Here is a 14,092-nt window from a genome sequence, read left to right as displayed (position 1 = left end):
ATAATCATCTTCTGAACTACTGCTATCTCCCTCTTCTTTGCGATGGTGCTTCTTCTCCTTCTTCTTGTCTTTCTTTTTGCTTCCTAATTCTACTACTTTCTCCTTCTCCTTCCTTGTATCTTGCGCCCTCCTAGATGTCTCCTCTCTACCCGTTCTATCCATCTCCTCTTGCATTCGGTGTCTTTTCTCCTCTTCTTGTTGTTGAATCACCCATTCTCTATAGCCCTGCTCTACTTCTAGTTTTTTCCTCATTTCTTCCTCCTCTTCTTTCATCTACATGTTCCTCCATATTGATTCTAGCATGCCTGACATACCATCTAACTGTCTTTCTAGTCCGGCCACTTTCTCCTCCTGGGCTACTCTCCATTCTTGTCCCCTACTCTTCTTCCTCTCCTCCAGTGTTGGGAGGGTGACGTTCTCCCTTTCGTCCTCCATGTGGTTGGTAGTGGTGTCGACGCAGGGAAGCCGCATTTCGTCGGTGGTGGTGTGGGTCGTGCCGCAGAGAAGCCGCGTCACGTCTTCAGATGGTGGGATGTCGCAATTGGGGCATCACACCGGGGCAACGCGTCGGGGGGGCTACGCGACGTGGGGCGACGTGACGTGGGTCGACGCGACGTGGGGCGACGCGATGTGGGGTGTCATGCTGTGGGTCGTTACAACTTCGATCTCTTTGGGACACTGGATCCTTCCTCCTGCTTCCGTGAGCACTCCTTCACTCCGAGCAAGAGTTGCTCTGATACCAAGTGTGATAAACCTGCACTCGTTACGCACTCAACACGGCATAGAAACGTAACACAATATGAGCTCAAGGTATACTCTTGTATTATTCAATCCAAAAAGTGGGACAACATAGACACATCCCAGGACTACACCCTCGTGACACCGCACATAAGAGGGTTCACCACTGGGCATAGGGAATCACATGTAGAGTGGAAACAAGGTAAGGCTTTGAGTCACTACTACTCCCTATATAGGTGCAATCGGTAGCAATGGCATGGTATAGCTACAAAGCCCTTACGGGGGGAGGGGGTTGTTTTAAGTAGTATGGGCCATTCTCTTCATTACAAAATTTGTGTCTTATTTGAGGAGAGAGAAAGGTCATACACAGGTATATGGAGACACCTACGTTAGTTCCTCAATCATCGTGTTTGCAAGACCAAATGTTAGATTCAAATCTTTGTCATTTGTTCTTTTTAGGATTAGTTTAAACAATTTTGTCATTTGTCTTTTTAGTTTATTAAGATTAGCTTCAAATCTTTGTCATTCGCTCTTTTTAGGATTAGTTTAAACAATTTTGTTCATCTTTTTCGTTCATTATAATTGGTCAACATCATTAGTTAGTCTTCGTCTGTCCTTAGAATAATTAGTTTTGTCAATATTAATTTACTATAATTAGTCAACATAATCAGTTTATTATAATTAGTCAACATGATTATTTATTTAGTTTTCATTAGTAATTTTAATAGTTCTAAGGAAATTAGTAAATTAGATGCACTTTTGTAATATCAATTGTATTTGTAATAGTTAGTATGTAATTAATAGTTGCATTATTAATAGATAGACTTATGTTAATGGCTAAATAGTAATGAAATGAAAATGAAAGAAATTTATCTTTTGAACATATGGCGAAAACGAAAGCATAACGAAATTTTGAATGTACAGAAAAAAAACAAAAATGTAAAACTTCAATAAACTTAATATTTTGAATGGGCGGGGGAATTACACCTTCTCCCATAATTATTTAATTACAAAGAGATTTGTGCCAATTCTTCGGCATGCTATATAGCATGTTTTCTCATTTCATTTAGTTTTTTTATTTTTAGTTTTTGAAGTATATTTATTATTTATTGATTTCATTTATTTATTTTATTAGAATTACTATTTAAAAAATCATCATCCTTACACGGAAGCAAGGCCATTTATTCAAGAGCTTCAATCAAAGCCTAGAAATAACATATTTTGGAGACACAGTTCTCCAAACATAGGGTTGTGTGGCTTCTTCATATCAAAAGAGCCCAAGGCTAAAAAACATGTAGTCAGAATTTTGTGCAAATAGGTGGCAAGAACTGCAAATAGAACTTCATACTCCTTTACTGAGCTACATGTGTCAACCTAGTTGCCACTTCATCATCATCATCATTTTAATGGTCCTCCTTGCAAAAAACACTAATGACTTGGAAAACAATCGTCATTGACAATTACAACTTCGGACTGGGCCTAAATTCTAATGCATAAACGACTTCACGACTACCCGATTACATCACGTTTGACTTTATCATCATTTGACTTTGGAGCCCTTTGCTTAATTTAAAAAATAAAAATATGGGGTGTTTTCCAAGGTAATGATGTACTTGTGAGCCAATAATGTGACACCTCAACAAGATTCTTAATATATTCCCTTTTTTTGTTACATTAGTAATCCCAAGGTGTTTGCTTCTTGCCACGTGTTTCACAATTGGCCACCTTACCTTACATCAACATTCTATTGCTCAAAGGAATGTTTTTCACTCCATCCATTGCTAGCCACATCATGAACCTATACACTAGGAATGCTAAAACATCGAGTCATCCATCTTGGGTATAACGCTCTCAAAGCTTTTCACGAGTCTCCAACAACAGCTTTGACTTGAGGCCCCTTTTAGCATATTCATCTCTACATACAATCTTCATTAGTGCATTAATCAAATTGTATATGTGGTGTCATAAACTTACCCTAGTAACTTTTTATAGGGATTGTGATGGATGCCACAAATGCAAGTTTGGATTTAAACTATGAGACTCAAATCACAAGAATGACATATAATGAGACTAAACAAATGACCTAAGAGTCATTTCCCTGTGATGGATGTTAAGGGATTCGAAATGTTGTGAGATTACAATTTGGTGTCCCATTATAATGTAGAATGTTTGTGAACTTCTTACAATTTTTAGACATGAAAAGAGATCAATACATCTGGCTACGACTTCTAGACATGCTATTTGCTCAAGTTGGATAGAATACATTTGATTTTTGCTTCCTCAAAGGCAAACATTTTGCATGTAGGATCAATCAAATTATTGAACCTACAAGCACTTCTTTTGGCTAGAGTAATTTCTTTTCTTTTCACATATTTGCTAAGGGAGGCCAAATTTTCTAGGATGAGAACATGTTATTATTCCCACATATCTTAGTAGCCTTTCCACCTCTACCAACCTTGGCTAAGATATCTTTCCATGATTCAATGAGATTCATCAATAATCCAATTGATTTGATCTTCAAGATAACTTGGGTTTGGATTAGGTTGTCCGCTTAAGCATTTAATTTGGTATTTCTAGTGATGAAGTCCATTAGCATATAAGTCTAAGGTGCCTCATCTTCTAAACATCTTTTGAGTAGTTTTGCTCTAAGATGTTGCATTTCATGGCCAGATCTAATAGCTATAGACATCCATTGCATACTAGTTGCTTGAGTTGTTGCATAGATATTAGGGTAGAAGACTTGTTGTTGTTGTTTTCCCCCCATAAAAAACTACCAATCAATGACTCTCAACATTTCTGAAGGCTTGCATTCCAAGCCGTGAGAGGGATATATAATGATAGAGCTACATAAATGAATATGTTTAGTATTTTTAATTTGACATGCAAGGGCCAATTGGTTCTATTCCATATTTTAACTTTGAATCCGATCTTATCCATGATCCATTGTGACTTTTTACTTTCTCAAATATCAACCCCTAGGTGAAAGCCAAGATACCTATATATGTCTTGTGTTGGTGATCTTCCCCTTCCAATTGACAATTCCATGATCTTCCTCTGTAACACTTATTAGAGTGGATTTACTATAATTAATGGTGAATCTTGCTACTTCTCCACATAAGTCTAGTAACTCTAGAGCTCTATTTGGATTCGCTCTCCTAGCTTCTAGAGACATTGGCAAATCATATGTGAAACCCTATGCAATCAACAACTTCCCTCTACATTGAACACCTAGGATGATGTTCCCCTAACTAGTAATTTCCTCCATCATGTAGAGTAGAGGGTGGGTTGAGATGGAAAATAAGAGCGGGATGAAGGGATATCCTTATTTGTTAACTCCTCTATTAATATGGATGGGTTCTAGAAGTGATCCATTTAGGGAAATGAAGGATTGTCCTCCCTCACCTAAAAGAAAAAGAAATTTTGCAATCATTGACTCAAATCCCATCTTGATCATAGTTTCTCTAATGTAAGCCCGCTTGACCTTGTTAAATGCCTTTTTGACATCCAAGTAAGGGAATATGATTTTTTGGTCAAACATTTTGTCCCATTTGATTACCGTAAGAACATTGAGCACCTTGTCAAAAAGAGTCCTTCCATTGATGGAACCATATTGGTTGCCATTGACATGCTTCCTTACTACTAGACCAAGCATTATGGCTATAGATTTGGTAAAAATTTTGTAGATGGTGCTCATCGAGGTGGTTTGCCTCAGGTGTGCTAGTTTTGTGCATTATATGTGTTTTGGAATCAACACATTGATGCTTCTTGTCCATGAACGGGGAAGACAACCTTTTTCACTATAAGTGTTGACCCATGTAGTGACACAAGAGTCAATTAGATGCCAATTATGCTTAAAGAATTCTACTAAGGCCCCATCAAAACCAAGGGAATTTCTACTACCTAGCCTCCCTAAAGCTAGTTTGAGGTCATTGGAAGAGAAGGCCATAATCAGTCTATTGTATTCCTCAATTACCAGTACATGCATATTGCCTCTCTCTTCCCTTCGATTTCTACATCTGCATATAACATGCAGAATATATTTTTGCATTTTGATCCCACTCCCTATTGATTGGTGACCCAATTACCATTCTTAAGTTGAAGAGTCACCAAGCTTTCCTTGGCTCTATTCTCATACAACTACCATTCTTGAGTTGAAGAGCCAAGCCACCAAGCATTCCTTGGCTCTATTGTCACATACTCCTTTGATGAAGGCAGAGAGATGCAATTGATGTCAACCACAAGCCTTTTGTTGAATATCGAACTTAGTTTTTCTAATTCTTTGAGGAATGTGGTTCTTTGAATAACATGTGCTACTTTGAGATTGGAGGACTCTTCATCTTTAAGGGGGCCTTAATCTAATGATCTAGGAGAGCTCAAACATTGCTCTAGTAACCCAATTTAATTTATTATGCTCATTTTCACATAGCCAAGTGCCTTGTAGAGTAATGAAATGTTGGATAGAATGTTGGCAAAGTGCTTGCAAGGGTTTGAGTGTTAAGTTGCTATGTCCTCCTTTAGCTTTTCTATTGCACATATCACATATAAAAAAGAAGTCTGCCTATGTGCCTTGAATTTACAATGAGCAATGTGTGCATGCCCTATTGTTTATGGAAATATACCGATTTGATGTGCAATAGCACCAAAAGATGATCCAAAAAAACACAATTAGGATCCATATCTAATATTACTATTGCAAGCAGCCAATCACCCTGGCTACTACAATACCACATGTCCAAGTTTGAGCTTAATGGTCTTTATGTGGCTAAGGAAGTAATAGCTGGGTGGGTTTTGGGTGTCCAGGAGGGGGGTGGGATTTAGGTTTTTGCAGCATTTCCACCATTGTGAGCCCAAAGATGTTTGCTAATGTGGTCTAGGCTTTAGCTCATCATTCGAGCATATTGATGATGAAGATAGAGCATCGGGTGGGTCAAGCACTATATCAAAATCTCTGCCAACTAGGCCCTCTCCATTTGGGATATTTTGTAGAGTCGGCCATTGATTCCTCCTCGACCTCCTTTCAGTGAACTCATACACATTTGTGATGTTGACTCGACCATTTCCCACCAACTTGATTGAAACAGGGAATACACCCCTATCCGTTGACCCAAAAGAGAAAATAAGATCTCTTGTAGTCTTAATAAATAGTAAGACAGCTTCAATTTCAATCCTTCATCCATCCAAGAATGCATGCATAATTTTCATGTAGGAATTCAGCTCCACTCCATTTGTGAGGTTTGTGCTCATGCAACATTAGTAATCCAATGCTTAAACATCATCATTTTCACCTCTTCATTGCATCCCTTCGTGTTGAGGGTTACCAATTTAATTTGATTAGTGGCCCTCTTCATTAGTAGCATGTGTGTTTACAGGTCTCTGACTCCTGAATCCCTTTTCAACATATTCCAATAGAGAATGTTCCTTGAACCATTTGTTTTTCCCTTCCCTCTCTTCTTACATCTTTTCAGATATGGTAGATAACCACCCTCCATTTTTTTTCTCAACTACATTTTGGTCGAAGAAGCTTACCTAGCTCAAAGGATTTTGAGAGATTTGTCTAACAACACATTTTCTAAAGGGGGCCAAGTAGCATGCCACATATGTCCCCCTTACCTTAGTCTTTCACCTACTCACAATGCTTTAAGCAAGGCTCCATAGGTCCATTTGCACGAGCTCTTGTAACATGGAGTACAACCATTAATTAGATTTAGAGGAGTATCGCACGCAAACAACACTTATTCCAAACTTCTCTCCTTGCATCTGTAGGATCAGATTCCTCTTATGTTGGGTATATGTTTGCACATGCGACAAAAATTTTTGCATAAGGGAAAAAAGGGAATAAAGCTTCTCTATTATTTTTCTCTCTTGTCGATTACGAAACAAGTGTTGGCAAGTTAAAAGAGGCCAAGAGGAGTGCAACAATACCCAGAACATTCCAAATCACAATTAAGTTTCATGTTCTTCCATAACATGGCATAGTATGCATCATGCAAATGGTCCAAATTGTAAAAAGTGGACCTTAACTATGCCCCATCCGATTACCCTTAGTGGAATAAAGTATACTAAATGTGATTAAAGGCACTTAATTGAGGGTGAAAGCTCATCCTTAGAGCCACTCCATGCATAGGCAAACAACTAAACCTGCAATCCTAGTAGATGTTAGTTAATGAGCATGGCCACACACAAGGTTAAAGTGTTAGTCAATGGGTTAGGGGAACCTGAATCGCCTCTTTTGCCTCTCTCTCTCTCTCTCTCTCTCTCTCTCTCTCTCTCTCTCTCTCTCTCTCTCTCTCTCTCTCTCTCTCTCTCTCTCTCTCTCTCTCTCTCTCTCTCTCTCTCTCTCTCTCTCTCTCTCTCTCTCTCTCTCTCTCTCTCTCTCTCTCTCTCTCTCTCTCTCTCTCTCTCTCTCTCTCTCTCTCTCTCTCTCTCTCTCTCTCTCTCTCTCTCTCTCTCTGTGTGTGTGTGTGTGTGTGTGTGTGTGTGTGTGTGTGTGTGTGTGTGTGTGTGTGTGTGTGTGTGTGTGTGTGTGTGTGTGTGTGTGTGTGTGTGTGTGTGTGTGTGTGTGTGTGTGTGTGTGTGTGTGTGTGTGTGTGTGTGTGTGTGTGTGTGTGTGTGTGTGTGTGTGTGTGTGTGTGTGTGTGTGTGTGTGTGTGTGTGTGTGTGTGTGTGTGTGTGTGTGTGTGTGTGTGTGTGTGTGTGTGTGTGTGTGTGTGTGTGTGTGTGTGTGTGTGTGTGTGTGTGTGTGTGTGTGTGTGTGTGTGTGTGTGTGTGTGTGTGTGTGTGTGTGTGTGTGTGTGTGTGTGTGTGTGTGTGTGTGTGTGTGTGTGTGTGTGTGTGTGTGTGTGTGCACGCGCTATCAAATCACATCCATAATATCTTCCTATGCATGTCCCTAGATTCCACAAATTTGTGTGTGTGTGTTGCTAGAAGTGGTTGCATATCCAAGTAATCCAACACAACATAGTTAATCAATTCCCTTACAATGAAAAACAATCCAAGCCTCTCTCCACACTCCAATGACCCCACCATTGAAGAAACTCTAAGTTTCACACTCATTTGGTTGCTATAGATTTTGTTGACACTCATGCCTATGTTTGGGAATTCTCTAGATCTTTGGGATCAAAGCAAATAGCAATGAGGAGGAGACCTTCATTTTGCAAGTAATGCCCACTTTATGGTCCAATTTTAAGCCCTGAAACGTCATCGTCAGTAGCAGTCAATAGCCACTAGAATCTTGGTATGTAAAACCAAGATATTCCATTCTATTAATTAGTAGAATCACTATGTCTCCTATGCGCACACTAATGATGCAAGGTTCCAATAAGTGTTTTGTCTACTAGTAGCCTTGTTTGATAATGTCTGCACTCTTGTCTAAAATGACATGCAACAAGGTTGGATCCCTCTTGTGCTCCACAAGGTCCTTGGAAGAGTGTTTTTGGTTGAGCACAAAGTTGCCATTGCAATTCTTTGACTCACATCAGGGATGCGATGCATTGATGTCTTTGAGTATTTTGGGTGCAGCTAATCAACTATCTCCAAAATCGTGCTTCAATTTGCGATGTCCTTGGGATGCAATGGATGACACTTACTTCAATGGCCTCAAAGAGAATCCAAGTTGAACAAGATAAAAGATGGATTTAAAGCTACTCACCAGTTTCCTAATTGTTGTGGGGCAATAGATGCTATACATTTCAAAAATGGATTGTTCCCCATTAGAGAATGGTGTGGATTGGTGCAATCAATATGTTTTATTGGATTGTGACATGCATTTTTTGCATGTAAATATCCATTGTCCAAGGTTTACATGTGATTCTAGAGTGCTCCATAATACTACTTTTTAATGTCATGCCATGGACAAGCCAAATTGATTAGAGTTCCATTTGAGTTTTTTCAATTGCAAATAAGAGAGTACTTGTGGGAGATGGAGGTTACCCTCTTTTACCTTGGCTAATTATGCATTTCCAAAGGGGTGAGCTCACTACAAAACACATGTATAGCTACAACTACATGCAATAATCTAGTCATATTGTCATGGAGCAAGCATTTGGGAGGCTTAAAAGGTCATGGTTGTATCTAGGTAAGACTATTCAAAACCTATGTCTTCAATCATTACCTAAGATAGTCAATGCTTGTTATATTTTGCACAACATACTCATTAACCATCAAGAAGATGAGAATGATGCTCTTGCACAGATTGATTTGAATGATCCACTTGTTGATAACCGCCCCTTTCTTTTCAAGGGAAGGATGTATGACTTATTTGAGTTGCATAATATATGTGTTCCAAAAACAAGCACCCAAACAATAAACTCAAGAGGTGAGTTTCTTGAATGATTGTTCTCTTTGCCTTCTTGCAACTGCCCAATCCTTGGACTACAATAAGTAATAGTTGCTTGGCCCTACTTTTGTTGTTCCAAATTTCAAAGGCACAATTGGAAATGTAAAATTTCATACTAAGGCATAAATTTTTCAATGTGTTGATCATTACACATTTGCATATCCACATATAGGTAAGTACAAAACACAATATTTTTATCCCATTCAATCAATTGAAAACATCACAAATTTGTATGTCCAAGTTAGGATGGATGATTGGGGGTGAAAAGGGGGGTGGGGGGCCACATATGCACTAGATCCTCTTCGTATGCATTATCAACACTTCTTTCGAGGGTTGGTGCAACAAGAAAGCATGCATAGCTACTTTTTTGACCAACCAGAGGCAAACTATCCAAATCACATGATGCTACGAACTTGAGTGGCTCCCAATTGATATAGTGCATGTGTAATATTTTGAATGGTCATAGATTTACCATGAGAGGTGCCACAATGGTACTTCTCCTTAGTTTCCTCAAGTTTAGGGAGTCACTTGAAAGAGGAGAAAATGACAAAATAGGACAAGTGCAAGCAACAAAGGAAAGCGAATTGCATAAAAAGAAAGAGAACATACACATCTCATCTCGAGGCTATAGGATGAGGATCCTTTTATGCATAGTTTAGTTATCCATATCATTGATGTATCTAGGTGCTTCAATATATCCTTTGAGTATTTTGTTTTGCTCTTGTAATGTAGCACCTTGTGGTAGATGCAACAAGTGGGAGGTCTAATATGGAAAAGTGCAATAGACAAATTCCTACCCTGCTTGCTCAAATCAATAGTGAGTATTGTGTCATATTGAGACAGATCAATTGCTTCAATAGGTGCATGTTCATGCATCCAATTACATGTTGTTTTGGAGAGGGAGACTTATAAACATTGTCTTGCAATACTACATTTTGGATCATGGGTATGGACTAAGTACATTGAATCATTCCATTCGATAAACTATGTGGACACTAGAGACAGCCTTTTCTTCCATATGATTTTTGCATAGACGAATAGCGTTCCCTTATTGTATGATTTGTAGTGAAGATGTAGGTTAGCTCATGCAAAAACCTTTGTGTCATCACATTCCCTATGCAACTAGCCCTCATCAAGCTTGCATTGACACTGCACCAATGAAGTTGTTGCCTCACAAAACATCCTCTCATTGATGTCTTGTATAAATTTACATGCCAACATATAGCCTATAACCATAGACAAACACAATTCTAACATATCAAGCTTAGCCTAATTGATATCAGCACCATGTTTGAAAACTTGCTTAGTGAAGACATCACATTGACAACACATTGAAACGGCTCCTCCAATGCCACCTTGTGAACCTCTATTACTTTCCTTGCCAAATCATCACACTTGATCCTTGCCTCCAACAATGTCTTCATGAATGACTCCTCTTTTGTAACTTGCATGCCCATACTTCTTCCAGCCATATCTTGCTACAGATTTTAATTTTCGATAAGTAGGATTTCAAAATTTCACACTCCAAAGGGGAAATGTGGATCATTACATTGTGTAGTCCATGTCACCATGCACAACAATTGTTCTTAACAAGTACATAAACATTTAGGCACTCCATGAAAGAGATAAAGTATGTAGTCATGAAAATTGATGTTTGATGGTTCCACACTACATGCACACACAAGTAACAATGCCACATTATTTAATCATGCAACACACACATTAGCCTTACGCACACTAGGCATTGCCACAAAACATAAGGATGTGTCACACGCGATAGACACAACTTGTATTCCCAACTCACTACACACTCACTCGCTTGCTCAAATCCACATGTGCACTGCACTATACACATAGGGCATTACACTCCACAACACACAACATAAACAAGCCACACCACACAAGTCATATCACAAATAAATTTTGATACACAATAGCTTAGTCACACACCACAATAGCTTAGCCACACTAGATATTGCACTTACACACCATACCCAACACCCACATCACACACAATGCACACACACTTAGGTACAATGTGCTAATAGTATCACATACACACGCATGCACACACACCCCATGCATTCATGCTTATGGCATTTGGTTATGTGCATGTTGCAATTAATTCATCCATTGACCAATTGTATGTTACATTGAATTGGAAGTCATGAAAAAAGGTGGTCTACGTATGTGTGTTACCACATTAATATACCGTGTTGTAGATCTTGGAAGTTGCATAAGTTGTTTGTATTTAAAGCTACAATTTTGATATGCATACATCCTAATTGAATTGTAGCACATGTTTAATTGAAACATGCCATAATACACTAAAATGACAAATGTTAGGCTCATTTTATTGAGTTAAAAGATAGGTTGTGGCTATTGTATTGGCTTACACTTTTTAATACAATATATATTTTGTCTCTTGGCTTGGACTTGTAGTGGAAGATACCCTTATTGGGTAACCTTGTTTTTTGTACTTAAAACCTTTAAATCTCAACTTATTGGGTAACCTTGTTTTTTGTACTTAAAACCTTTAAACCTTTAATTTGATGAACAACAATTAGAAGATCCAAAATGTTCCAGCTTTTGCCTTTTGGATAAGATAGCAAATGACAAGGATGCAAAGGAATCTTTAGACCCTAAGCAAGAAGCAAATATTGCTAGCAAACTAGATGTTGCCCAATTCAAATCTGAGACCATTATTGAAGAAAACCATGCAAATGCAGATCTTGTATGTGACTCTTCTTTTTATACTGTTGCTTCATTTCCCACTTTCCCTATCAAGGACAAGGAATACATACTGCTAACAGACATCCAAAGGCTCTTCAATCTTAGGGAGGATTATTGTTTAGCCATCTGTGGGAGCTTTTACTCAACCGCCAAACCCACGGACCGCTTATTGTTCAAGCGTTCCAAGCCGAGCACTAATGGCTACCTCTCACATAGCCGACGCGCCATCCATATCTACGAGTGTAGTGAGCTTACCTCCATGCCATTCGAGTTACCTCCTCTCCCACGCACTCCTGTAGCTCCACGATCCAAGTGCAAGCTTCAAACAAGCTCCATCCTCAAGCTCCACGCTCCAAGCTCCATTGCCGCGAGCAAGACAAGAGAAGAGAAGAGAAGAGAAGAAAAGAGGAGAAGATGGAGAGCTTCTCCTCCTCGGTCCCTCACACTCACACACTCACTCCCTCACACTCTCACACTCCCTCTCTCAAGCACAAGCTCAAGCAAGCAAGAACAAGAAGAAGAAGAAGAAGAGGAGAGCTACTTTTGGCCATACACAAAAATGAGCTTCTCATTCACTTTTCAACTTTATATACAAAACCCTAAATCCATTTTGGGCGGTCATCCCCTTTTTTACATGGCCGGTCGTAGCCTAGGCCCTTTTCCCCATTGTCCTTCTATCTTCCTAGCTTTCTTTCCACCGCTCGTCTACATTTACAAATTGCATGGGTGAGAGCCCGGTGCTCTTTTACAAAAGTTTTGACTTGCGCTTTTCCTTGTGCGCCTTTGTCTTCCGTTTCTCTTTACCTTGGCCTTTATCTTTGTCTTCTGTTTTAGCTTTCTGGATTTTCCACCGCCTGGCACTCTTTTACAAGATTTCAGGGTGCGGCTTTGTATTTTAAAATGCACATTTTCCCTTTTGCATTTGCCTTGGACTTTTAAGGTAACCCCTACTCTACGTTGCAAAACCTATCTTGCCTATTAGCATGCTTGAAGTCTTGTTGTGGCTTGAAAACCTATCATGTAATTAATTTAATGAAAGAGATTTTTTTAATACAATTCTAAGGTTACAAACGATCCATATAAGTCTCGCATGGTTAATTTACTTGATTATATGCTACGAGTAAAAACTTTCCTACCATGCCACATTTGTGACGAAGATTACTTAGGAGGCATATAATCGTTATGGTTTTCTACCACTTTTAATTCACAAAGTATTCTAGCATAGTATTGCATCGATACATTATTGGTACGATGTCGTGCTGCTGCGCATCCGAGCTGTATACACCTCCATTTTTTTTGTTGTGCATTTGTGTTATTTTCTGCGTGTGATTCATTGTGTATGTGATTGATGCATTACGATAATCCGTCTTTTCAGTACCCGCATCCAATGTATATATTCCGCTTGTGTGTGTGTGTGTTTTTGTTTGGATGCATGATGTGTGTGTGTTAGAAAAATATGAAAAAACTTATGCCAAAGGACATTATCAAGCTGATAATTTCAATTATGATCTCTAAGAAAAGTGCAGGGAATTGTGGAATCAAAGGAAGCTTTGTGGAAGCCGATCATCAAAGTTCAAAAATTCCCATGACATAGAGTTGAAGGAAGTCTCTTAAAAGCTGCTTGAGCGAGTAAAACACTAGTGAAGCACCGAGAGAGCATTTTGCCACCCAATTCTTAAAGCCGAAGTTGAAGTTTGTGCGCAGATCACCCATCTCGAAGCTGACTGTTAATGGGGCAATTGATGACTCCAAAGATACCCTACATTAGTCCTCAAGGTCAAAATCAAAGTTGGTGCATAGATCTTCTATGGGTGTAAAGAAACTAGAGTTATTCTAGTCAAAGAGGAGTTTTTTGTCGCTCGGCTAAAAGAGGAGAAGGGAAGACTAATTGAGAGGGTACATCTGACAATGAAAAAGCAGATCGTGAGGGTATTGCAGGGGTGAATAGGCAGAGACAGAAAGCTGAAGGGGATTATGACCTGAATAGAGTTGTAGAGCTTAAGATATGGCAGTCTCATGTCTCTTCAAAGACAGCTGAGAAAGCTTTGGATGAATATCAGAATTCAAGCAAGCCAATGTTGAGAGAGGAAGTCACAGGAAATGACTTTGCTGAGATTGTGAGCAAGTGGACTGGTATTCCAGTGTCGAAGCTTCAGCAGTCGGAAAGAGAGAAATTGTTGTACTTGGATGTTGAGCTGCATAAGCGTGTGGTGGGACAGGATCCGGCAGTTAAGGCAGTTGCAGAAGCCATCCAGCGATCACGTGTCTCGACTTATTGGAGCACCT

This window comes from Lygodium microphyllum, chromosome 2 (assembly GCF_053477565.2).
Source record: "Lygodium microphyllum isolate KBCC chromosome 2, Lygodium_microphyllum_v1.1.10, whole genome shotgun sequence".
NCBI classification, from domain to species: Eukaryota; Viridiplantae; Streptophyta; class Polypodiopsida; order Schizaeales; family Lygodiaceae; genus Lygodium; species Lygodium microphyllum.
This window is presented reverse-complemented; position numbering follows the sequence as displayed.